The sequence below is a fragment of the Molothrus ater genome, chromosome 11, assembly GCF_012460135.2.
Source record: "Molothrus ater isolate BHLD 08-10-18 breed brown headed cowbird chromosome 11, BPBGC_Mater_1.1, whole genome shotgun sequence".
NCBI classification, from domain to species: domain Eukaryota; kingdom Metazoa; phylum Chordata; class Aves; order Passeriformes; family Icteridae; genus Molothrus; species Molothrus ater.
In genome coordinates this window covers 1683872-1708705 of record NC_050488.2, presented here as the reverse complement: position 1 = coordinate 1708705, position 24834 = coordinate 1683872, and the positions used below count along the sequence as shown (strand labels likewise).

Genomic DNA, 24834 nt, shown 5'->3' with positions numbered 1-24834 from the left:
CTAATTTCTGCAGGAAGATTTGGGAACAGCTATGTCTTCCCACGTGTCAATAAGCTTAAAAACCACTGAATTTTCCTAACTGAAGCATGTCTGTTCTGCTGACCAAGCTTAATAATTATGGATGCATGGGGTTTTTTTCCAGATTGTCTGGTTGTTTTTTTTTTGGGGATCTTGATAAGATTATTGGAGATCAGCAATAGTCCTGTTTTGGTCAGTGAGTGTGACCAAGGGGTCTGTGTGAGAATTGAAAGGGCAGGGAGTATACATGCAGCAATGATGTGATTAATGCTTTAGTTAGTTCCTCTGACTGCGCACTGGTTTCTACCACATAGCACACAGAAGCTATGAACTTCTGAAATGCTTTTGAGTAAGATTTTGAGTAAGATTAATTTTCTTCTTCAAGCTGTTTTGTTGAAATTTACATTTTAATTTTTAAATTTAAATTTTTCATTTACTGAAAACTCAATTTGAAACTAAAAGAGGTGACTGGTAAAACCTAAGTAATTACTATTTCTAGCTCCCTGGATACAGATATTGTGTTAGACATTTGAGCCATTGATTGCGTTTGAGTTGAGTGAACAGTGGTGGATAAAATCAGTAATAACTACTGTAATATCCATTTGTATTGGCAGCATCAGATTTGTGAAATTCGATGTTTCACTTGAGAGACAATGACTTGTGATTCTTACACAATGATGAATATTGATACTCTTTTGAAAATATGTCTCTTGTTTCAAATTCTCTGAACTAGCTGAAAGTTCCTTTTAAGTAAAAAAATAATGTGACTTCATATATTTCAGATGTGGGAACAGAGCATATCACATAACCTGAGCTAAGATGGACTTGGATATGAGCGAGAGAGAGGAGGAGGAGGAAAGTAGGAGGGAGTATCGTTGAAGTCCTTTCCATGATGTGACAGCTCTTGATCCATGCTGCATGCCTGTCACCAGCTCTCAGGGCTCTCATTTTTTTTGTTCTCTGCCAACCCCTTTGAACACCCTGCTGAGAGCTGAGCCTGGCACCCCTGAGCACAGGACCTCAGACCTCCATGGTGAAAATCCATGTGAAATTGAAAATAGATGTCTGCAGCTCACTGTTGCATTCTCTGGAGCATTTGGGAGGCAGTCAAGTCACAGCACAGAACTCTGGCTGGTTTGGAGGTTATGAGTGTTGAAATTTGAGATGCCTTTGTTGGTGGAACAATAGTGAGGTATACTGGAAAGTGCTTCCAGGAGAACTTTTTTCCCCTCCCTCTACTCTCCCTCCTCCCATTCACAGCCAGGTCCTAAAAGCAAGGATTGTTATAACTTGATTTGCATTTTACACTTTGCAGCATCTTAAAATTTAATGGGTCTTTGGGTTTTATTTCACAGTTTGTGGCTGTTCATTCTATCTGTGCTGCCTTGCAGTTAGGAGTTCCTGATATTACAATACTGAGTGTTTGCTTTACCTGGGTACCCAGCGAGTGCTGTGCCAGCCTGTGCAGAGAAAATGTGCTGGTACAGGGTGTCCCTGCTGGTGATGCTAGTTGGAGCGACAGCCTCATGCTCATCTCCACTCCCTTGGTGGTGCGGCTGTTATTTTTCTGTCAGTGGTCACCATGTCCTTCTATGAGAAATACCCAGGTCTGCAGTTGTGGTCTGGCTTCTTAGCATTAACTTGTTGAGTTTAAGTGGCATTATTTAAAACACATTGCTTGCCTCTGTGGTTCCTGACCACTAGCTCACAAAATGCTGTTCTCCCTGCCTTTTCTTCTGGTTTTACTGACTTCCATTGCTTTTTTTGTTGTTCTGTGAAAGAGTTTATTGGTATTACCTGCTTCCTTGTTTTCTGGGTTGCACTTTTCTTGCTATTTGTCTGGGGTTAATGTCTGTCCCCCGTTGTGTGGGACAGAAAGCCAATGATTCAACTGCTGTGAAAGGGCTAGGTGAAGAATTGAGGTGGAAGGCTGAGAAGTGGAGGTTGTTGACATAGCATAATCTCAATCGTGGCATACAAGACTCCCTGCAGGATCCTTAAGGGGCTCAGCAAAGTGAGTTCATCAACTCATCTATAGTCCCTCCATTAAAAGAGGGATGAAATTCCTATTGTGAAGCCAGGCCGTTTGAATAACCTTTCAGATATGGGCACAATACTTTTGTCCCTCAGTCTTTCTCTTCTCCCTCTTAGTATAATTAATTTTGTGGTTATGGACTCTAAAAACAACAGCTCTTCCACAGGTAACCATCAGCATAAAAAAGTTGCAGGAGTGCTAAAATGGGATTTTTCTCCTTTGTTGAGGAGCTTGGTAGTGCTTGAATGATGTAATGTATGTTAATCGTGGACCTAGTAAATCTGGCTTCACTGTCACACGGCATCCCCAAGTGGTGTTGTTGGTCTCTCTCTGTGCTCGTGTTGGGCACCAATAGCCTGAGAAGGGTGTTTTGTGTCTCAAAGAAATATGTCAAGTGTTACCAGCTTTGGTGTCTTAAATGCTGGTGACTTTATAGAGAGCTCAGAGTTACTAGAGGCAACTAGTAAACTAGCAAAACTAGCAAACTGTTTCTAAATTTTAAAATTTCATAGGCCTCTAGAGTACATTTAAATGTGCTGGAAGTATTGATAGCTGTTCAGAGGGCACTCTTGAGGTTGGGTCAGAAGCAGTCATTGAGTAGTGAATAGAGTAATGTAGAATTAATGGTCTTCAAATCTGTTTATTTTTTTTTTTTTCCCAGTCATAGTAAAAATGCATCTTTTGGGATGACAGAACCTTCAAGGTACTAGCAGGGACAGAGCAGACCACTGACCATTGCTGTGAGAGGTGAGGAGCTTTGAAACTTTTTAGGTCCTCGCACATTTCAGCATGGCCATGAGCAATTACTTTACTGTAATTGCATTTTAAAATCCTGAAATGTCCCCTTTTGAAAGATTGCTCTAGTTCTTTATTTCTTCTTTATTCATCTAACTTGATGCTGCTTCACAGAAATTCTTTTGTTTAATGAATATTCAAGGAGAGAGCATTTTTATGCTGGACTATTGAATGAATCAACTGCACATGCAATTTCCCATTTTTCTCTCTTGAAGCATTTTGAGTAATCTCCACTGAAGTGTACAGAATCACTGCTAAAAGTGTAGTATCTTTACAGATAGATTCTGGTACTCAGCAAGCTGGTTAATTAATGTGAATGGCTAAAACACTAATACAGAGTACAAAGCTGACACTGGTTAGATGTCAGCCTGTTATTGGAAGCCCAGCCTCTATCCTTGGGATGGAGCATTTGGATACAGTGTGTGCAAACAGCATACACATCTCTACATGGCATCTGGATGGAGATTTTTGGAGGATAGCAGTCTTCATATTAAAGAATCTAATTTCTAAAAGTCTGAAGAACCCAGTAGTTCCAGTATTTTTTTGAAAGACAGGGTGACATCTAAATATCACTTGGATGTCGGAGGTTTCTCCTCTTTATTTTATACTTCTGAAAAACAGGCAGGTGTCTGACTATAATGAAGGGATTTAACACTGGGGTCTAGTTTTCTTAAACTCTTGGCCTCTTTTTATTCTTTCTTTTTGGGCTTGCAGGCTCTGAGCAGAAATTCTCTCTTGGTAATTTAACCCTGAGCAAATATTTACATTCATGAGATTCTTGCTACTTCAGTAATCATTTTGAACCGTGAGGTTGGGACAGGGTGAAAGTTAATGTACCAAACACTGGGGCAAGGAACTGTGAAAGGAAGACCAAAGAAGCCTCCAGACATGGGTTTACCATGTTTGATATGAATCACCTGCTAAGTGTAATTTGGTTATCACTTCCAGAACGAGATCTAGAGATACTGTGTTTTCTGCCACTGGCCCTATATGTCTGATGGGGCTTGTGATTTGAATTTCACCCACTGTTTTAAAAAGCTGAATAAAACTGTTTGTGTAAAAACAGAAGAGAATGAAGAAGTAGAATAGAAGACTGAGATAGAAAAGAAGGAAAAAGTGAGTACCATGCAAAAAAACCTCATAGGGGTGTAGGAAGAGATTTTGAAGAAAGAGGGTTTTAAAGTCAAAATTAGTAAGTAATCTGAATTTTGTGAAAAGGAAACCTGCACAAAACGCTCTGGGAGATTAACCTGTGGGCAGGTGAATTCCCTTACTGCAGAAGTGAGGGAGAAGTTCTCCAGGGTAGCACCAACAGAGAGCTGAATAAATGCAGTAAAGGAAGGAGTGATCTCTCTGCAGACCAGTGAATGAAAATACCACCAGATCTCAGCTTCCCATGGGTTTGTTTTTTTCCCCTGGATTTTGCTGTTTCAATCCAGCATCATGGCCTGTGCTGGCTGCAGTGTTTCTGGGAAAGACAGGGGATGAGAGTGTACTCAATTCTCACACCTTTTGGGGGAGAAATATGCAAGGTTTCTCATGGAGGTTCTTGGTGGAGGATGGAGCTTCCTCATACAAGCCCACCTTGGCCACACCTTTTGAGTTGTGCTTGGAGCTCCAGGGATTTGGTAGTGGTGTGGCCCTTGGGTCACACTGCAGCTCCATGCTGCTGCTGGTGAGCTGCCAGGAGAGCAGGATTGTGTGCACCTGCATGGGATAGCTGAACACATAACCCAGTGCAAGCTGGGCATCGTATTCCCTCTTAAATTGGATAGAAAAGGTGATTGTGCCCCCATAGGTAAAATTGTGTTGTTGGTTGACATGGTTGTACTGGAGCTGTGCTGAACCTACAAAAACTGACAGTGATTAAGGCCTAGCCCCCAGGCTGTAGTAGTGTATATCTTGAAACTCTTAGGGGTTTGTATTAAAGTAACATATATGGTTTTTCTATTTAATTTTTTTCCCCTTTTTTCCTTGTTTGTTGAATATCTGCAAAGCCCTTCACTGGGGGTAGATGAATATTGCCTGGAGGAAACTTACGCCATTCCTATTTCCTGTTGGAGCCAGGTGTGCCACCTCTGTGAATCGCTCTCACTGGCTGTCGGAGTCATCCATTCAGAGTGAAGTTTCCCACGGAGTAACAAAGGGTGCTGCCTGCTGTACTCTCCTGGATCTGTTTTACTAATTGCTATTGAAATTCTTACAGCCTGTTTCTTGACTGTAGAATTTCCGGGGCCAAATATCGGCACTGTGGGGAGAAGTCCCCTTCTAATTGTTGCATGGTTGAGAAATGCATTTCTTAACATTTTTTTCATCTTATGCAAATAGATGCCTTGCTTTGCCATTTCTAATTTACTGTTGGAAGTGCAAGTGTTCCCAGCTAGGGGAGAGTAAGATTTCCTCAAAATAGTAAAATAAAAATAGTAATTTAAGAAAGTCCTGTCTTATCCATGCCGTGTGGAGTTGTTGGAACTGGGTCTTTGATCGGCGTTATGGCTGCTTGATCTTGATGGCTGTGCAGTCAAAAAAGTTGCCTCACTTGGAATGCAGAACAGATGCCTTTCTTATTCACTTGAAAGGATAGTCTGGTGTTTTATTGGTATTTTCCAGACCATGCAAGTCCCAAAAGTTATTTTTAAAACTGCTAATCCTCTTAGGACAAAGAAACTGCCGAAGCAAATGTTGAGTATAGGAGAGCTGCTGTGTTACTTGTCCTTCTACTTTGGGGTTCTGGCCACAGACTGAAAACCTTTGTAGCAAATGGTTATGGAATAACTGGCAGCAAGAGGTGGTTTTATTATTTCTTTTCTTCCCCTTACTCTCAATTGTTTAAAAATTCCATTGTGTCTTAAAGCTGGAGGGTTCATTGACTCACAGAATTCACGGCCTCCACAGAAATTGACATTTTCTTATGGCTGCTAAAGAAGCTCTAGTTGTTCAGAAGCTGTATACAGAGTTGTGCCAAGTTGTTTTACTTGCATGTTTGAAGTGTTAAAATGTTGTATCATGACAATATATTGGGAGGGTGGGGTGGATGTTCCCACCCACTCCTCTGTGCAAAGTGTTGAGTTTTGTGTTTGAGCTGATTCATTCAAAGCTGTAAGGAACCCGCAGGTGAGTTGCCTCCAACTGCACAGTGTGCACGGTTTTATTGCTCCCTTTTCTCTACTCCCTCTTTGTTGGATTTTCATGGAGAATTGAGCAGGATCTTGCTGAATGATTTTTGATGACAGCAGAGCCTCTATGGGGTGGTGGCTTCCTCTCTCTTCCATGGAGGGTCAGAAACCCAGGAGTCATAGGTGGTGCCTGTAATCTGGGAGAGCCTTGGTGAAATGCTCTTAAAAATCTTAAACTGCGAGAACACAGGTTTTAAATGTGGCTGTTGGATTCCCCTACGTCTGCTTTTGCACCTATATTGCTTGGGTCTGCCAATCGCAAAGGTCTTGGCTGCTAAGACTATATTCCAAATTTGCCAGACACATTAGATTTTTCTGTCTCCTGTTTCCTGATCTGTTCCATTAGCTTTATAGGATGAACATCAAACTCCTGTTGAGTCCTGGTCATCTGTTTGTCCCACTTCACAGTGCCTGAGGAATCCTTGAGTACTACTGATGTGGCTTAGGATCAACCTAACACTTTTTTTTTTTTTCCTCATTTCCAGCTGTTCTTGGTCTCTTCCCTCTGACATATTCAGTTCTGAGTGACACAGTTCTATGGAAGCTCCAGGATATTCCTGATGACATCTTTTCTAAAATTTTTCTGCTGTTGCATCTGCTTGGCTGACTAATAAAAATTAATAAACCCCAAGTTACTGCAGTTTGAGCTGAATTTAGCCTTGATCTTCAGATCCTTCTGGAGACCAGATTGCAAAAATGCACATTTTTGTGCATTACTTTCGGCCCTCTAAAACTTTTAGTTTTATATCCAAAACTTATTGAGGTTTAGATAGGTTGTGTTTGTGGAGTTATGATAACTCTATGCTGCTGTTCCCCTGATTTTTAATTTTATTTCATGTAATTCCCACGTCCCACTGAATTTATGTTCCTCTATCTTGTGATGGAAGAAGTGATTTTGCATATTAAATGAGGCTTTTGAGCATGTAATCTCTTGGTGTAGCTTGAAGAATTCTGGGTGTGGTGATATGATAAATAACAAAATCCATTGTCATTGTCATTCCTTAGTGCCATGCATCCCACAGGGAATCCCTTCAGGCACCTACTGAGGAGGTGCTTGGCGCTAAAAGCTGATTTTTTATTTCACCAGATAGTGAGGAAAAGAAGATGAGACTTAATCTAATATCCATTTGATTGGTAAATCGATATATTGATCTATCTTTTGAAATGCATTAAAGATGTTTAAATGACATATGCCTTAGTTTCTAAAAATACTGCAGAGTCATCATTTGCAGTATAGGCCTTAAAATACTTTTTATGAAATAAAATTATTTTTTCTTTTAAAAATGTTAGTAAGAATTTTCAAGGGTAGCACATTTATAGAAGGGGGAGTAGTTAGAATGTGATTCTCTAACTTCCATTTTGGTTTTGTTTGTTTTTTTAAGACTTGAAAATCAGATGGTGGTTTAAGGATTTTTTAAGTTGATGCTGGGGATTGCAGTGGTGTGCCCTTGCTGAGAAGGCTTGTGGCAGACCTTCAAATCCAAATCCTTATATTTCAGTCTGGTGTAGTGAAGATTACTGTAATTTATTTCACTTAGAAGCAGAGTAGGCTTTTCAGCAACTTTGGTGTTAAAAGACACAACCCAAAGAAATTTTACAGCTTTTCCCCCTGACGATTCTGCTGCCAGATAGATTTATTGGAGGGCGGTCACACTTCCGGGGATTAACACAGGCTGGAGCAAGATAAAGCCTTCTCTGAACAGAGTAGCCAGAGCTTTGCCTGGGTATTGCTTCTTCGATGTCTTCTAATGTCAGTGGGTAACCAGTACAGGACTAGAGCTGATAAGCCAGATTGCATGCCCAGATTGCATCCCCAGAGAAGGAGAATCTGTTGGAAAAAATGCTTATCCAAAAGGGAGCCTGAGCTGGAAATATGGTGGTAATGTTCAACTTACTGATGGATTTATAATCAGAGTTCTGCTTAAAATGATGCGTCTTAATTATATATATTTTTAGGTCGTGTTACGGCTGGGTAATAGACTTGTATAAATGTGTCTACTGAATAAATGTGTAATTAATGTCCAGAATAAAAGAAATGTAATTAACAAGATTTTTCTTCATAAGGACCACATTTATCAAATATGTTTGTCTTTTCCATGTTAGCAACCTGGTCTAGTGGAAAGCGTCCCTGCCCATAGCCAGGGGATTGGAATGTGGTGGTTTTTAAGGTCCCTTCCAATGCAAACCATATGTAATTCTGTAATATGAATATGCAGAAACTGGATGTAGATTGTTATACTTCCTTGTTTTGGCTTTGACTTGTATTTGGTTTGGTTTTCAGTGATGAAAATGTGTTGCTGCATCTTTAGCTGACTCTTCAGCTGACTCTGAATTTGTCCCCATGCCCTGCACTCAGCTGGCCTATTCAAGATGTGGTGTAGAGTCTTGATTTCCACTTGCTGATATTGATTAAACTGTAGTGCCCAAATTTTTTTTCCTCTTCCTTTTAGAATATACTAAATGCATTTTTAAAGAGCTGGATGTCACAGTTGCAAGATTTGAACTAGTTTGTTCAAAAAGTAGAAGTCTGTATTTTTTCTACATTGTTATTTTTAGGTTTATTTAATGACAGTCATGGTAGAGGCTGATTTATGCAGGATTTGAAGTGTAGCTCAGCTGTGGATTTCTACAGCAGTTTATAGAAAGCATAGAAATGTTTGTAGAGGCTAGATAGTGACAGTGTTTGGTTCTGTTGTTTGGCTGAAATATGTACCATACTCATTAAAGATATTGACATCTCTGGTCTCTTGGAGTTATCCTAGATAGGTCAGTGTTGCCACTCTCTGTCAATCCTACACATTATATCTGTTCTGATTTTCTGGTTTTGTTGATTACTGATACTAAATCTAATGTGTTTTTTGGCTAGGGTTTTGTCTTGTAGGGTTGGGATTTTTTTTTTAACTAATTGCTTTTTGAGGGAAATCAGGAGTATGGCTTCCTTCTTTCTAGGTTTTTTTTTTCAGTGCTGGCAATTGTCTCCTGAATGTTAGATCTGAGCTGACAGATCCACACCCCATCATGCAGACCTGCTTCTGAATACATTCCCAGCACACTAACTATTCCAGAAAGTTAATGCAAACACCTCCAGTTTCTTCTTCCCTCAGCTTCTGTCATACTGACCATGTAAAAAAAAGCTATTTGTGTCTAGATTTGATTTGTTTCCCTGTGCTAGTCTCCAAATTTAGAGCACTCATTAAGCTCTCTTCTGCTAAAACAACTTGCAGGTAGTCAGCTCCTTCCTTTTTGGGGCTGTCCATGTAAACTCAGCTGGGGTCTAGCCATCATGGCTAAGGGTCTTCTACCTGGGAAGATAGAGAAATCTTTGTTACAAGTACTGTTTTGGGGTGTTTTTCTTGTTTTTGTTGGGGGATTTGTGGGGTTTTTTTGTGGGAGGAGGATGTTGTGGTTGGTTTTGTTTGATTTTGTTTGGGGTTTTTCTTTTGTTTGTTTTGTTTGGTTTGGTTATTTTGTTTGTTTGGGATTTTTTGAGTGTGTTTGGTTTTTAAGAAGACCTTCAAAAATAACATTATGTGTTGTATACATGCTGGAATAGCTTCATCCCAGTGAAGGCGAACAGCAGATCCTTGGCAGTATAGCGCAGTATAGTAAGCTCAGCTTTAGTTTCCATTATATGTTATTTGATCCCTGGATGGATTTTCCACTAGAAAAGAAGCATTATCTTCTGAGTTCAGGTAGGCTAGCCCACTATTAAAAGTTGGCTTGCAGTGTTTGTAAATGTGGGCACACCATAGTTTTATATCATGTAGCCAGGATTATTATAAACAGTGACATGTTTTCCGCTCTTTGTCGGCATGCCTGGTTTCATGGTGTCATGGTTTGGGAATGTTCTCCCCAGCTAAGTGTTCCCACCAAGACTCTCCAAGCCATGCTCCACTTGCTCTCTCTCCCTTGTGGCAGCGGGATAGGAGAATTGGAGAGATAAAGATCAGATAAAAGATCAGATAAAGAGCAGATAAAGATCATGACTTGAGAGAAGACCAATTTACTGAAAACATAGAAAATTAACAGTAAAAGCAACAATAGTAATACAGAATGAGCAGGAAAGAGGCCAACAATTCATGTGCTCATCACCATGCAGGACCCTTGACAATACCTGACCACACCATGCTGTGCCACCTGGAAGGGACTCCTTCCCCCATCCTGGAAAATGATGTGAAGTAGTACAGCATAACCTCTGGGCTCTGCAGTAAAAATTAACCCTGTCTTGGCTGGAACCCAGGACAAGTGTTCTTTTTGGGATGACACTTCAGAAACAAGCACTGACACTTGAGGTTTTAGTACTGTAGTCAGCTTGCAATACTAAGCAGACCCAGTACAGCAGAGGAAAAATGTGTATCTTGTTAGGGAAAAAAAATATTCTGAGTTCATGGGGGTTCAGTATATTCCCTTGCAGATTCAGCTTTGTAAGAAAATGGATATTTATTTTCTCCAGATTTAGGTCCCAAGCATGCTCAGAGATCGGAACCAAATGTAGAGTTCCCTACAAGTCATGTTATGAGTGTTTTCCATATTCAAATGTTGGGTAATCTCCTTAGATTATCTTTAAAAGTGTTGGAAGATACAGATTGTAAAGTAATCTTAGTTTAAGATCTGGGGTGCTTAGCAATTGAGGATTGTCTTCAACATGTCAATATCATTAGGTAAAAGCCTAGGCTATTCTAAATAGTTCTTCTATTATCTTTTCCACTCTGTATTTGCAGGCTTGATAGAAATTTTATTGTTTATGTGGCATGAAAGACTTTGGTCCATAAGAGCAGGAAATGACAGGAAAAAAAAAATCTTTACTGCCTGTTACACCACTCTGTTCCAATGGGAAAATAAAAGTAGGAACAAAGTTCCCCCCCCCCCCTTCATTTTCCTCTTTGTCGGAGGGGTGTGTTTGTTACAGTAGAAATTGATTGAAGAAGTTATTTTTGTGCTTCAGCTTGTGAAGCACATGGGTCCATCTGGAAACACTAGATTTCTTTCAGTTTGGGAGATTAGGAAAAAATTGCAGCAGTCACAGAAAGGTATCTGTCATTTTTGAGGTAAACAAAGGATATTTAGTGATCAGTGGCTGAGATAGTTACTTGAAGGCAAGGGAAAAATGTGATGCTGAAAAGTGGGAGAATTTGAGTTCTGCCAAACAAAAGAGCTTTGTAATGGTCTTATTCATTGGTGAGTAATCTAAACTGTTGTCTCTGCAGAGTTCTGGGGGTCCTGCAGTCACAGTGGTAACAGAGGTTGTCTTATAATGGCCGATCAGGTCTGAGAGAAGAAAATAATTTTCTGCATTTCAGAGCTGTTCACCAGTCAGTGCTCTGCTGGTGTTACTGGAAACTCCTAATTGCTAATATTGTCAGGAATGCTCCTCTGCCCCCCTCCCCCATTACAAACTTGAGTTACTACTGTACTGGCAGCCAGCAGTCTTGGCACCAGCACCAAAGGCAAAACTAGAAAGATGAGCGTTTAATGAATCTGTAAGATGTATGTCAGGAAAAGATTCCTTTAGCTAGAAGCTGGTGTCATGGTGGCTTTACATCTTTTTTGTATTGGATAAAGTGGCATTTGATGGAGTCATCAGAAGACCACAGATCTCCTTCACTGGAAAAAGTGGGTGTTGTAGGAAACTCAAGATATGGCCCTGCTAATTCTTGTAAGTCTCTTGGCTTCTTTCCATGCATCTAAACACAGGGTTTGCAATCCCTAATTGTGCATGAAGACTTCTCACTGAAGTGGCTTTACTCGGCACTGTGGTAAGACATTCTGATGCCTTGAGCTGTAACACAGCTTAATTTTGGCACCATTGCTGCCGTGCAGTTTGTGGAGGAGGGCTCCTCTTATTCCTCTTATTATATATAGAGAGTGTTTTATTCTGCTAGGACTAATAGCAAGATCATATTTACCTAGGAGCACCAGGAGTAAATGCATGGTATTGCAGTAAACTGATTAAAAAAAAAAACAAACCAAACCAACGAACAATTTTATTAACCTCTTTAGCTACCTAGAGTATTTTTAGATTTCACCTAAAACAACTAGGCATGGAACTAGGAGATTACTGAGAGGTAAGGTGCTGCTCTAGTGTTCTAGCTTTCTCTGCAGTTAGGCAGACCATGTTTTGCACTTGGTTGCTTGAGGGTTTCTAATCAGGAGAATCAGAAGCTTGTCCTGTTTCAAGTACTGACTAACACTGTATAATTGAAAAACTGACTTTTAGGTGTTAGTATACAGTGCTTACACTTTGAATCAGCTACTTCTGCATTGAGCTTTGAGGTAATGCTTTTTGGTCTTTGTGGGCTCAGTTGGACCTCTGACAGCAGTTGAGAAAGTCAAGAAGAGGCTGTGTTTCCTCTGACCTCCTGAAGCTTTTTTTCTCTTCCATAATTCATCTTGGTCAGTTGAGGACTTTATTTGGAGTCTGTAAAAAACAGGATTAGGTTATTTGAGCTGTCTAGAAAACCCTGTTGGACTTGGATCAGCTTTAAGGCTACCCAAAAGATTGGGCTGGATATCTAGGCTAGTGTGTTGCTAGCAAGACACCTCTAGGCATGAAGAACTAGTGGTGTTTTGGAAAATCTTTAAGTTTCAGCTTGATCCAGAGTGCACAGATACACACAGTCTCCCTTGCAGCTGGATGGATTCTCTCCATCCGTAGCATTGGTATTTATTAGTGGCAACTGTGACTTGGAATGCAGAGACTAACAGTCTCTACAAACCTTTTCTTAGTGAATGCTTCCTGTTAGAAATTCCTGATAAGAATTCTGCTCTCACTTGCTCTGGATAGACTGGACTTGGTGGTTGCCTTCTCTCTTGTCTCAGTTTTGGGGGAAGACTGGATTCGGCTTGTAAGGGAGGAGTATAAACAATTCTTGGAGTATTTCTGTTTCTGACTGAGGTGTGGGAAGCAGTTATAGTGGACATTGTTCCGTTTGGGATGTATTCTTAGTTTTTGTTATTTAGTGGTAGATTTTGCTTAGGTAAGATGTTTACTTAAAAATATCAAAGAAAGAAGAATAGCTTGTATTTCCTATGTCTGCATTAGCCTGTGGAACTGGATCTGTGGAAGGAAGGTGGTGCTGAGGTTCACCATCTGCCCTGGGTGTGAGTGTGAAGGGCTTTGAGATCAGCTCACGGTAGACCCTGAAAGACCACGTGCCTGTCAGCTGCTGTTGTGTGCTTGACACACTCACTCAATGCCTGTCCTCTTGAGAGAGAGCAGGTCATATGCTCCCAGGCTGTGCTTGGCTACAAACCAAAACACAGGAGTATGAAGTGAGGTGGGAGATAGCTTCAAAGGACCCCTCTGGCTAGCACTAAAATGGGGATAGTGACATATCACTTGTCATCCCCTGGAAAACCCGCACCGTGAATTTTGACAGCCAGCTTGGTGGGACTATGACTCAAGGCTCGAATTGAGCCTTGGCCACTCTTCTCTTTGATCCCACACAGGAAAGAAGTGTCAGAGTGCAGATTAATTCTGTGTCTGTAAGGTGTTCTTTGCTCATCAAATTGACTTTGGATAATGATGAAATTGATGTTTGCAAATGTCTGACTGCATAACACAGAACAACCCAGTCTAACACAGAACTCAGCCACTAGACCCAAAAAGTAAAGTAGGAGAACCTCAATCCATTGCACTCCTTCTGGTTTGATGGTAGTGACAGCTAAAGATACCCAGAGCCTGGAGATGGTAACAGGTCAGCAGGAGAGCACCTGAAGAACAGTGCAAAGCAATTCCACTCCAGCCAGTAGATTGGCTTCACTAGGACCCAGCTTAAATTCCCCTATGCACATTAATACAGCATGGGAAATGAACAAGAGGAATTAAAAGCATACAGTCCCGTGATTGTACCAGCTAGGGCTGGAGCTGTACTGAGAGAGCTGGGGGCATTCAACCTGGAGAAGAGAAGGCTCTCCGGAGACCTTAGAGCCCCTTGCAGTGCCTAAAGAGTCTCTAAGAGATTTAGAGTGGGACTTTGGAAAAGGGCCTGGAGTGACAGTGACAGTAAATGGCTTCCCACTGCAGAGGGCAGAGTTAGATTAGATTTTAGGAAGAAATTCTTCGCTGTGAGGGTGGTGAGGCCCTGGCACTGGTTGTCCAGAGCAGCTGTGGCTGCCCCTGGATCCCTGGAACTGTCCAAGGCCAGGTTGAACAGGGCTTGGAGCACTCTGGGATAGTGGAATATGTCCCTGCCCATGGCAGGAACATCTTGTTGAAATGAAACAATCTTTAAAATGCCATTGAGCCCAGATCATTCTAGGACCTTGACAAATAAAGCCATGCTGTGAAGGCTGGGCTGCCTCTCTGACAATTGGCTTTTGCTGTGATTTCAAACAATTAAAACTTGCTTTAGTGCCATCAGTAGTCATGACCTTCCACAATAAGCAATGAAATTGTTTGAAAGGTCAGGAAGATGTTGCTGTTTTTTCTGCCTCCTAAGTTGATCAACAATTGTCTTCTTCCTATAAACTGGAGTGTTTCTTGGAGGTGTGTACCCCATTGTTTGCTTATCAAGATTGCTAAATGTGTTTTACAATCAATGTCTTTAAAGTAATATGTTCATTTGGAGGGGGGATTACTTTTAAAACTGAAGCACTAAAACTGATAGAAAATAATTTTGTGGTGATCCTGGTAATGGCTCCTTTTTGTTTGTTTATTTAGGTTTGGTTTTTAAAAAAAATTATTATTATTTGTCTCCAGGAGCTTCATTAGTAGGAGTTTCTAGTAATCTATCTTTTCCTTCTTGGCTCAGTCTCTTACTTCTCTTTAGTGGAAAAAAAGGGGATGTCTGGTTTTAAAAATCATTATATCAGAGCTAATTAACGTTGGTTGAGAGAGAAGCACAGGATATACGTTTCAAAGGCACAAAAAGAAATATGAAGTTTGATTTCTAGTTAAAAATTTGCTTTTATTTAAAGGTTTGCAGCATCTCTGTTTGCCTTGATTAAGGCATCTGATTTTTGATTCCTTTGAATTTTTTTTTTCTTGATGAGGGAAAACAGCCTGACATTTTACCCAAGGTGACAGATTTCCTTTAAAGCTCCAGTTCTAGATTCAGGTAGTTACTTATGGATCTCAGATTAGATTAAAAAACTAAATAAATATTTGACTGAGATTTTTCCATGTCTTTGTTGGAGGCATACAGCTTTTTAGACAGTAAGTCATAAAAAATTTGTGTTTCCCAAATTTCAGAGAGGTAAGTCCACCAAATCCCTGGATGTGTTATAAGAATCTTATGGCTGATCTTCATAATACCTGCACCTGGCAGAGGTTTGGACTTCTATTCTTTACATTTCTGAGGCCATAGGTAAATATTGTCCCTGTTTAGTTCATTTATTTTTTCCTCCCTAGCAAAATTTTTTGTGTGAGGTTCTTTGGTGCAGTTCTGAGTCAGTCCACCAGATGACACTTGATGCTTAAGGATGAAAACATGAGTGGTCCTGCATGAAAAATTCTGTATTCCTATGTTGATTTAGAAAAAATTTCAGAACATCTTATTTCCAAAATGCTTTCTTTTGGTACTTGTAAAATTTGAGGGATATGTACAGACAATGCTCCCCATCCCTGGGAGTGTTCAAGGCCAGGCTGGACAGTGCATGGAGCAACCTGGGCTAGTGGAAGGTGTCACTGCCTGTGGCAGGGTATGGGATGAGATGAACCTTGAGGGCCCTTCCATGATTCTATACTCTTGTTTAATGAGAGGTTACTGGTGGGAGTAAAGACCCTAAGAAGGGTGTTTTCTTACCCTGTTAAACTCATCAGAATGTGAGTAGTTTTAATATCCATTTGTGTGGTGGAGACCAGGTGCCTTTGCAGGTTTTACCACAATATTGACAGCAATTACAAATCCTCCAGGCTGGGATTTTACAGGCCATAGTTTACAGGCCATGGTATGCGTTTGTTGTGTTCTTTGCTGCCCTCCCTCCTCCCTTACCATCTGTTCCCCAAATCTTTTCTTTTTCACTTTCACTCTTTTTTCACAACTTTTCTTACGATATTCATGATCAACGCTTTTGTTCCCTTCAGTTTTGTCTCAAAACTCCATAAAAGAATTTGACCAAAACCATAAAGCAGTAAGTGAGACAAACGGAGCTTTTAAACTGTGTTCAGAAGAGATTTGAAATTGAACAGGGGGAGGTTTATGCATCCCTAATTAGAGGCAAAGCTAAGTGAGCATGACAGATTTATTGATGATAAACCTCAGTTCTGTTTAAACATCTGTTGAAGCCCAACTTAATAAGTAATAGCAGATTATTGCTGCCTCAGATGCAGTTCCTGGGTGCCTGTGGGACTCCAGAGGAGCTGCGCTGTGATGTGTTTGCAGGACCAGTCCCAACAGTCCTGGGGCTCTGTCTGCTGTGCAAGGTTTACTACAAGTGTCCAGAAAATTGTCTTAAAATCAACTTGTTTCACTTAAAAAAAAAAAAATCCAGGATATTCTCAAGGTGTATTACTGAAGGGGGCAAAAGATGCATAAAATTTATTTTCTTTTGGATTAAAGAGGATCTGAAGAGCTCTTAAAGGCCAGGCAGGAGACTCTAATGTTCCAAGGGCAACAAAATATTTACCTTAATATGAACGTGAAATTACTTGTGTATAAAATCATGTTTTACAGGTCGGGGAAGAGTGGAGTGGGACACCAGTCACAGGGTGGTTCAGTGCAGCTCTGTTTTAGTGCTGCTGACATTAACTGAGGGCATGGGTGATTTGTTTGACTGCATTTGCACACATTTTCTCACAGTGGGAAACTTGGGAATTTATTGGAAGTGGTGTTCTGCCTTTTTCTATCTTCATTTGTGCCCTGCTTTTCTTCCTGTAATCCAACAGGTCCAAGTTTCATAACCAGTACAGTAGTTCTCCACCTTTTTCATACAGAGATACTAATTTTTCATATTCATTTAACTTGGAAGGATGTTTCCTTGAGAAAATGTGGGTTTTTTTAAGCCAAGAGTGCATTGCCAAATGTTTGTCTAAAGGATGTCACTAGTATGGAGGGAACAAATGATAACCATCCTAAGTCCAAACCTCTTGGCAGCAAGCTACAACAAAGAGCTTTTTTGGACTGTCTTGTGCCAAACATTTTAAACCTGTGTGAGAGGCTGTGCTTAAAAGAACAACATTCAAACCAGAAGCCCTGCGTGCCATAAAATAGGCAACTTAGTGCAAGACAAATGCATTGTGACCTTGTTCCTCAAGCCAGGGTGCAGTTTCATGGCTATGTGAAAAATCAAAGGACTAAAGTAAATGCTTCTTCTGCAGGTACTGAGCTAGTTCTGGGTCCAGAGCATCTCAGACCAGGCTCTGGTCACAGAGCAGTGCTCTCCAAATTGCCATGCTCAGCGCCCAAAATAGCAGCTGGCAAAATTCAAAATTGAGTCTTTTGATTTGTAGTTCTTTGTCTAGGTCCCTTCACCAAAAGCTTATAAAAATCTCAGCTGAGAGGTGTTTGAATGTCTGTAACTGATACATTGTTTCATATGAATGGAAATGTTACTTCATGAAGTGCTTTGGGATTTTTGGGGTGTTTTGAAAAACACCTTTTGTATATTAAGATTATTATTAAGCCTGATTAATTATGATTGAACACATTTCAAAATCCAAGATGAGGGCTCTAAATACTACAGGCTTGAGTTGATTTGAATTTTGCAGATCTTTGTACAGGCACTGATTTTGGATCAATGCAATACTGAAACTAGTAGATTTTTTTTCTTCCTTTTAAAAATTTTTTTTAAAAATTTGTATCTATAAAGCTTAAACTTTTTCTTTGGTGTGGAGTGAGATGCATGGATTTGCCATGTCAAGCAAGTGTGCTGCTGCTGTTTCCTGGCGATGAAACAAGGGCATTTGTACCTCTTAGGCCTGGTAGAGAAATGACCAATTGAGCAAAGGATAAATTGAGAGGCAAAATTGAACAAAAAGACTTTTGCTTTGTTTTTCATGAAAGCATGCATATATAGAACTAATTACAAAAGCTGCAGAATAAAGCTTTGAGTGTTAAAGCTTTTTTCATAAACCAGAAGTAGAGCAATAGTCTATGTAAAAATTGCTGATATGATCACAGGCTCTTTGTTGCTGTGCAGATTTCTGCAGTGTTTTGTTTTAACACCATTTTTGGTGTTTCTGAATTAATTTGGAAACTAAGTAAGAGAAAGAAGGACCGCTGGTGGCCCAGTTGTATGTTTGAGTAGAGGAAAGCAGTGTAGCATTCTGCCTGCTCCAGCAGAAGATGCTGCACTGAACCCAAAAGAAGCCCAGAGGGGAAGTCTGTTTTTCCTCTGTGCTGAGCTGTGATGAGGCTGTGCTTCAAATCCTGGGTTCAGTTTTGGGCCCCACCTTGAGAGTCTGGAGTGTGTTGAGGAAAGAGAACAGAGCTAGGGAAGGGTCTGGAGCACTAGGAGTGGCTGAGGGAGATGGGGGGAATAAAGTAGGGTTGGGGGAGACTTCGTCTCTTTCTACAACTCCCTGACAGGAAGGGGGCAGCCAGAGGTAAATCATGATCTGCTCCCAGGGACCAAGAGACAGGACAACAGGAAATGACCTCTTCCCCACCAGAGAAGATTTAGATTGACTGTTAGGGAAAAGTTCCTTCACTGAAAGTGAAGCATTGGACAGGCTGCCCAGGGCAGTGGTGGAGTCACCATCCCTGGAAGTGTTAAAAAAATGTTGCTGTGGCACTTGAGGACATGGTTTAATGGTGAACGTGATGGTGCTGGGTTGGCAGTTGGACTTCATGATCTCTAGGTCTTTTCCAGCCTTAATGATTCTATGATTGCAGGGTTCTGTCACCCTTAGTCATGAAGAATAGATGTTAACTCAAGAAATCCTTACACTTCTTTTTGTCTAAGGCTGCTGTATTATGGAATTTGGATGGGAATTGGCCCTTGTTTTGGACATCCCATATTTACATTATAGATTGTTACAGAAATACAGTTTCTGCTCTGGATAGTGTTACTTTGGTATAAATCCTTATATGAGCCCACCTGGCACTTTCCATGTGCTAACAAGTATCTTTAAAAACAATTTTAATGGGCTTGTGACAATCAATCCAAGGGTCTTCTACTTGTGGAAGACAAAATCTTTGATCTATTAAACCTTGTATGGCAGCAGTGGGATGACCCTGTTTTAGTGTGCCATGAAGAGGATTTAGATTCTTTGAAAAACTTGAGGTTTTGCTTGGAAGAACTGATTTAAACCTGATTTCTTTCAAATACTCTTACTGCTCAGTGCAACTGAATCAATATGGGATACTACTCTCTTCTTTTTACTGGTTCTTGCATGAAATGATACTAACTTCTCTGCATGGTGTCAGTCTCTCTGTACTTCTTCCTTTTTTTTTTTTCCTGCAGAATTGTACATGCTGTTTGCATTGGGCTGTGACTAATGTACAGATTTGCTTTCTGTAGTGCCAGTGATATTCTGCCAGTGTTTTAGTAGGGGATTCCCACAAGAATTCCCCTGCCTCCCCCATGTGGAGGAGTTGTGTGCACCAAGAATACATATACTTCAGTTATTTACTTTGTGGGGTGGGAGAACAAAGGTTCCTATTTACTTCTTTTTATTTGAAACAATACTACCAGCTCGCTAACCAGTGCTGAAGGGAGCTAGCTCTGTCCCAGGAGCTGGGTAGGACACTGGCCAGGAGTCCATGCTGCACTTCTGTTCCTGCTGTGAAACCTTGGCAACACTTAACTTTTTTTTTTTCTTTCATTTTAAAGCATTATTTGATTGAACTGTGAACAAAGCCTGTTTTTAGTAAGTATTTGCACAGTGCCTATCTTGATGGGCCTCTTTCTTTTGGGATTGTTGCGTGCCTTTGTAGGAATAATAAAATTAGAAACAGCCAATGGTCCAACAAACTGCTGTCAAAGGGCTCTCACCAAGAGCAGGCCCTGGTGTTCCACATCCCCGAGCTTCCAAAAAGCTGTGAAATCCCTGGAAATGCAGACAGCAAGTTGCTTCATTGTACATACGCATGTATTCAGCTAATTGCAGAGATTCATTCTCCTCACTGATGACTTCAGTATGTCACAGACCTGAGCACAGTGTGCTGCTCTTGTGCACTGTCTGCTATGGGAGCAGTGATAGGGATTTTGGGAAGAAAATTGTTCAGTGATGTTATTTGTGGATAGATTTATATTAATATTTTTCTTAAAGAGATGATACATAAAATTAATCATGAACAATTACTGTAACATTAGCAAACTATGTCTCCTTAAGTTTGAAGTTATTAAAAGGAGTGGTTGTCAAGGTGTATATGTGTACATATATATATGTATAGTGTATGAATGCATATATACATGTATTAAAGTTAAGAATTGCATATAAAAAATTAAGAATAATTGGCCTCACTCATGCTCTTACTAAAGCTGTGTTTTGCACCATTCAGAGCATACAACTGTTGTTCCCCTTGCACAAAGGCTACCTTTGTTTTTTGGGTGAAGTCATGGTCTATTTTAAACCTCGTGTTTTAATAATGAAGTTCACTGTTAACTGAAGGAAATGAGACCATGAGATTTTGTCCTGATAAAAAGCAAACTGGAACTTGCAAAGTCAACTGTGAATAAATGTGCATGCCATAGTTTATAGTTTATGCTTTCAAGTCTGGTTCCTCTTTTCCAAATGTTTTGGAAGAAATATACAGCTCCCATCAGTGACCTCATACAAATAAGTTCTATTTACTTTCAAAGCATTTTCTGACTATGAAAATAAAATGAAAGTGGAAAAAGGCACTTCACACCTCTCATTCTTGCTTGACAGATTTCATTGAGTTGAACTTCCAGCTCCCCCTGTTTCCCCCTTCACGCTGGTTCAGTTCTGGATTTTCTCCTGGTTTGATTCCAGGGCAAAACACTCTAGGGACACGCAGCTCCAGGATGAAACTCAGAAGTGTTTGTGCTTAAAGAAATGGTCAGCACTGCCTGTCTGTTGTCAGTGATGATAATATTAATTATAACCTATTATTAGAACAGTGAAATTTAATGCACTTATTGAAGATGTGGTATGAAATGGCTGGATAAGAGCTGTCTGAAGACCCATTTTCTAGCTTTATTGAGGAGTATTTGTTTCAGTTGTTCTAGTAGAAAAATTACCCAGTTTAAGTAGGTGAAATTATTTGGGTGTTTAACCTTTTTTTGGCACCATTTAGACCATGTAAGTGATTTAAATCTCTCTCTTTATTTTTACTGCAGATCTTAATGCAGGGAGTTTCTAAAATAAGTTTCAGAAATTTCTATGACCTAGGCAAAAATTTCTGTTTAGTTTGTTTAAGACTAAAAGAGCAAAGATATTGAGTTCTTAAAGGAATGTATTTTGGCAGCAGAAGTGATTGACAGCAGAGCTACTTCTATTTTCTCAAAAGTTACTTGGTTTTCAAAAGCTGCTCTTTGCAACAGAATGGTGGTAAAATCCTCTTGCTGTCTTAATGCCTTTAAGGTAACTCCTAGTGGATCAGAATGATCAAGCTTTAAAGTTGCAGTGCCCCTGTAGTGATTGCACATGCAGGAGGAAATAATAATTAATGAGCACTGTATCATATAGCTTTTTAAAATTGATATTTATAGCAGCCAGGGTCTGTAGGGTAGCATCTATATGCCTTATTAGTGCATATGAGGATTTTTTCTGCTGCCATATGAGAAGGAAATGTTGGGTGTTAGCAGAGATGGTGTTCAAATGTTGAAAATTCAAGGAGAATTGTGAAAAGTCATCCTTTAAAAAATCACTTCTGTTTCCTTTCAGGTGACTTGGACTAGGTTGAAATATATGGCAAACCTGTACAGCTCACAAAAGTACCCTGAGTGTTCTGCCTTTCTAACCAGTTAGCTCTGCACAGGAGAAAATTATAAAAATACATATTGCAAACCACAGCGTGTCCACGGATGTAACTGGGACCTCTATAAATTTACATTTCCGTGGGCTGATGTACCATTTCACCTTTAGTGGTGTTATTTGGGAACCAGATAACACGATGCACTTGTGCAGCTCTTAGACAGATTAATAATTGTATGTATTTTTGTTGGTTATTTAAAAGATTTATTCCACTCAAAAAAAAAAAAAAAGGCTCTTTTGCTTGCTCCACTGTGGCTTGAGTGATTTATTCCATATTCTTAGTTTGGTTTTTTGTTTAACTTTTGTGCATGCAACTAGCGAAAGTAGGAATATACAGCAATGCAAGTGTCCAAGTGTCTGCCTCAGATGTAGCAGTTAGGCAAGCTGACTTTTCCTTTGTTTCATTGGCAGATGAATGTAGTTGTCAGAACACAAAAAATAAGGGAAACAAATAATAGATATCAACTTGTTCCCTGCTTTTCTGGGTACATTATTTGAAATGATAGTTTATCCTTAACAATGTCTCCTTTTTGGTTTTGGGGTTTTTTTTTGTAATTTTATGTCTGTTCTTCCAATAAGAGGTTGTCAGTCATCTAAAAGCTACCACCAACCACGAGATCAACTCTTCATTTCTTTGCACATGCAGTGTTCTGATAAAAAGCTTCAATAAGATTACAGGAGGATCATGTAATATTGAATAGCCAGTCATTTGTCAGTTTTGTTCTGTTTATGTTTTTGCAATAAAAGACTAAAGTCTGTGTTTCCCCTCAGCTTTGCACATCTGATACCTTGCCTTGTTATTAGGAGACGAGGTATGATTTTTATGATGTGTATGTTCCTGGAGCACAAAGGTTTTAGCCACATAATCACAGAAATGTTGGCTGGTCAGTCTGTTGCTATTTAGCTGTTAGAAAGTCTAAAACAGTGATGCTTTTTTGTTTGTTCAGGGTGGCTTCAGAGAAATCTCCTGGCTGCCCTTTCCAAGACATACCTGGGTATGTATGATACACATAAAAATCAATATATTCTTGACTTTTAATAATCAATATATGCTCTCCCTGCAATTTCTTGGCCTTCTGCTCAGCCTCACTGTATACCTTTGTCTCTCCCTAGCAGGTGCCTTTTAAAGAAAAGAATAATCTATCTGAGCTGCTCCCTGGTCTTGTTGATCTTCCCCTGGTAGTTGATGGTGTGGCTTTTAATCTGGTTTCCTGAGTAAGTGAGGTTTATGCATTGTGCTTTCAGTCCCTTCTTCCTCCTCAGGCTCATTTCAGAGTGGTCAGCAGAAGGGCTAGGGAGCTAAACATACTTTTTTTTTCCTTTTCCTTTCTGTTTTTCCCTAAAATTTATTAGCCAGATAGACTGGTTCCTAGAGAGGAGACAAGCGGGCAGAAGCGTCAGGACGACAGCTGGACAGTGGACATGAGTTGCTCTGAACTAGCCCCATCCTGCACCGCTTGGTGCCTGCTGGAGCTGGGAGAGGGGCGCAGTGGAAAGCTGGCATGGTGTGAGGCAATGTGGCTAGAAACATTAAGCCCATGCCAGGCGAGCCCTGCAGAGCTGCTCTGTGCTTTTGGGTTGCTCTGGTTTCCGGCTCTTTGGATTTTTAAGCTCTTTCAGCCTTTCTCCATTGCTTGTGTGTAGTAGCTAACGTTTTATAGTGCTTTGCTGTGCTTGCATTGGCAGATTTAATTCTGCTCTTCCTTGACTTTGCGTATGAAGTGAGATTTTGCTGTGAGTGAAATTTTGCTGTTGGCAGTTATAAAGACATGATGGCGAGGCTACCTGGAGGAACTTGGGAAAGCATGGATCACACCTGGGTCAGGTGTGATCAGCAAAACTGATTTTTATTGTGATACCATAAAATCAGATTTGTGTTTTATTTGTATTACGGTTTTTGATTTGTGGTCTTGTAAAGAAATGTTGAACTCGTATTTGGCTGAGGAGGAACACAGGTGGAAATGATGGATTGGACTGTTTGCTCCTGCCTTCCTCAGGTCCCGGCAGTGTGTGTTCTAGGGATTTTATATGTGTAAATGTAATGTACTAGTTCATCTTACCGCTGTGACATGTTGCAAAAACCATGTTTTCATATTTTTTTTTCTTTCTCTCAATTCAGATTGGGGCAGAAATTGCTGCAAGTGAGAGAGGAGTCAGAAAGGGACCTAGCCTAGGTTACTTCTCAAACCAGTTCTCCCCTGGTCCCTGCTTTGGTAGAAGATATCAGCCACTTCTCTTGGGGCCTCAGTGCTGTCTCCTTTTCTCTGACATGGGACTGGAGAGATGAAGGAGCTGCAGGGAGCAGGCAGCTGCGTGGGGGCTGGCTAGAGCAGCTGTGGAGCAGCCAGCACTGGGGTTTTCAGAAGAAACTCCAAAGCCTGACAGGTTTTTTCCAGCCTTGTGCCCAGCTGGCTTGTAATTGCTCTCACACTGTCTCCACCCCGGCTTTACTCCGTCCTTTTATATGGTCCCCAACTTGCTTACCTCCTCTCTTTTTGGCTTAAGTTTCTAAACAAGCCCATTGGAATTAATAAGTAAATAAATGGTGGATTTTGAAGTGGATTGCCTTTAGCTGCTGTTCTTGCAAATCAAAGTGGGCTTTGTGTTGGTGCAGGCTTCTTGGTATCCTCTGCAGAGAGGCGGAGGAGGTCTGGCTAGTGTGCCAAGGTGTAGCTCTCTATTTATTAACTACTGTTAAAAAACCTTTTCTGTGTGTTCAGAGACAGTGCTTGGAGAATTTTTTGATGTGCAAAATTAAGTTACATTGGTAATAATCAGTGGTAAACTGATGACTGTGGAAGTTGCTTTGTTTTGTGGCAAATATTGGACAGTGAGTTTTGCACTTTGGTTGGAGCAATGTGCTAATGTCACTGTAGTGAGCAGCTCTTACCTCTTTCTGAGGTTGGAAAAGACCTCCAAGATCATCAAGTCCAACATTTGACTGAATCCTATGATGGCCCCTAAATCATGTCACCAGACATCAT

At 40.4% G+C, this 24834-nt stretch overlaps 1 protein-coding gene across 3 annotated transcripts in view; it reads left to right on the top strand.

Moving 5' to 3' along the window:
* The window catches only part of FGD3 (FYVE, RhoGEF and PH domain containing 3), a 92499-nt gene that overhangs the window by 3294 nt on the left and 64371 nt on the right, over nucleotides 1-24834 (top strand). The window lies entirely within an intron of this gene.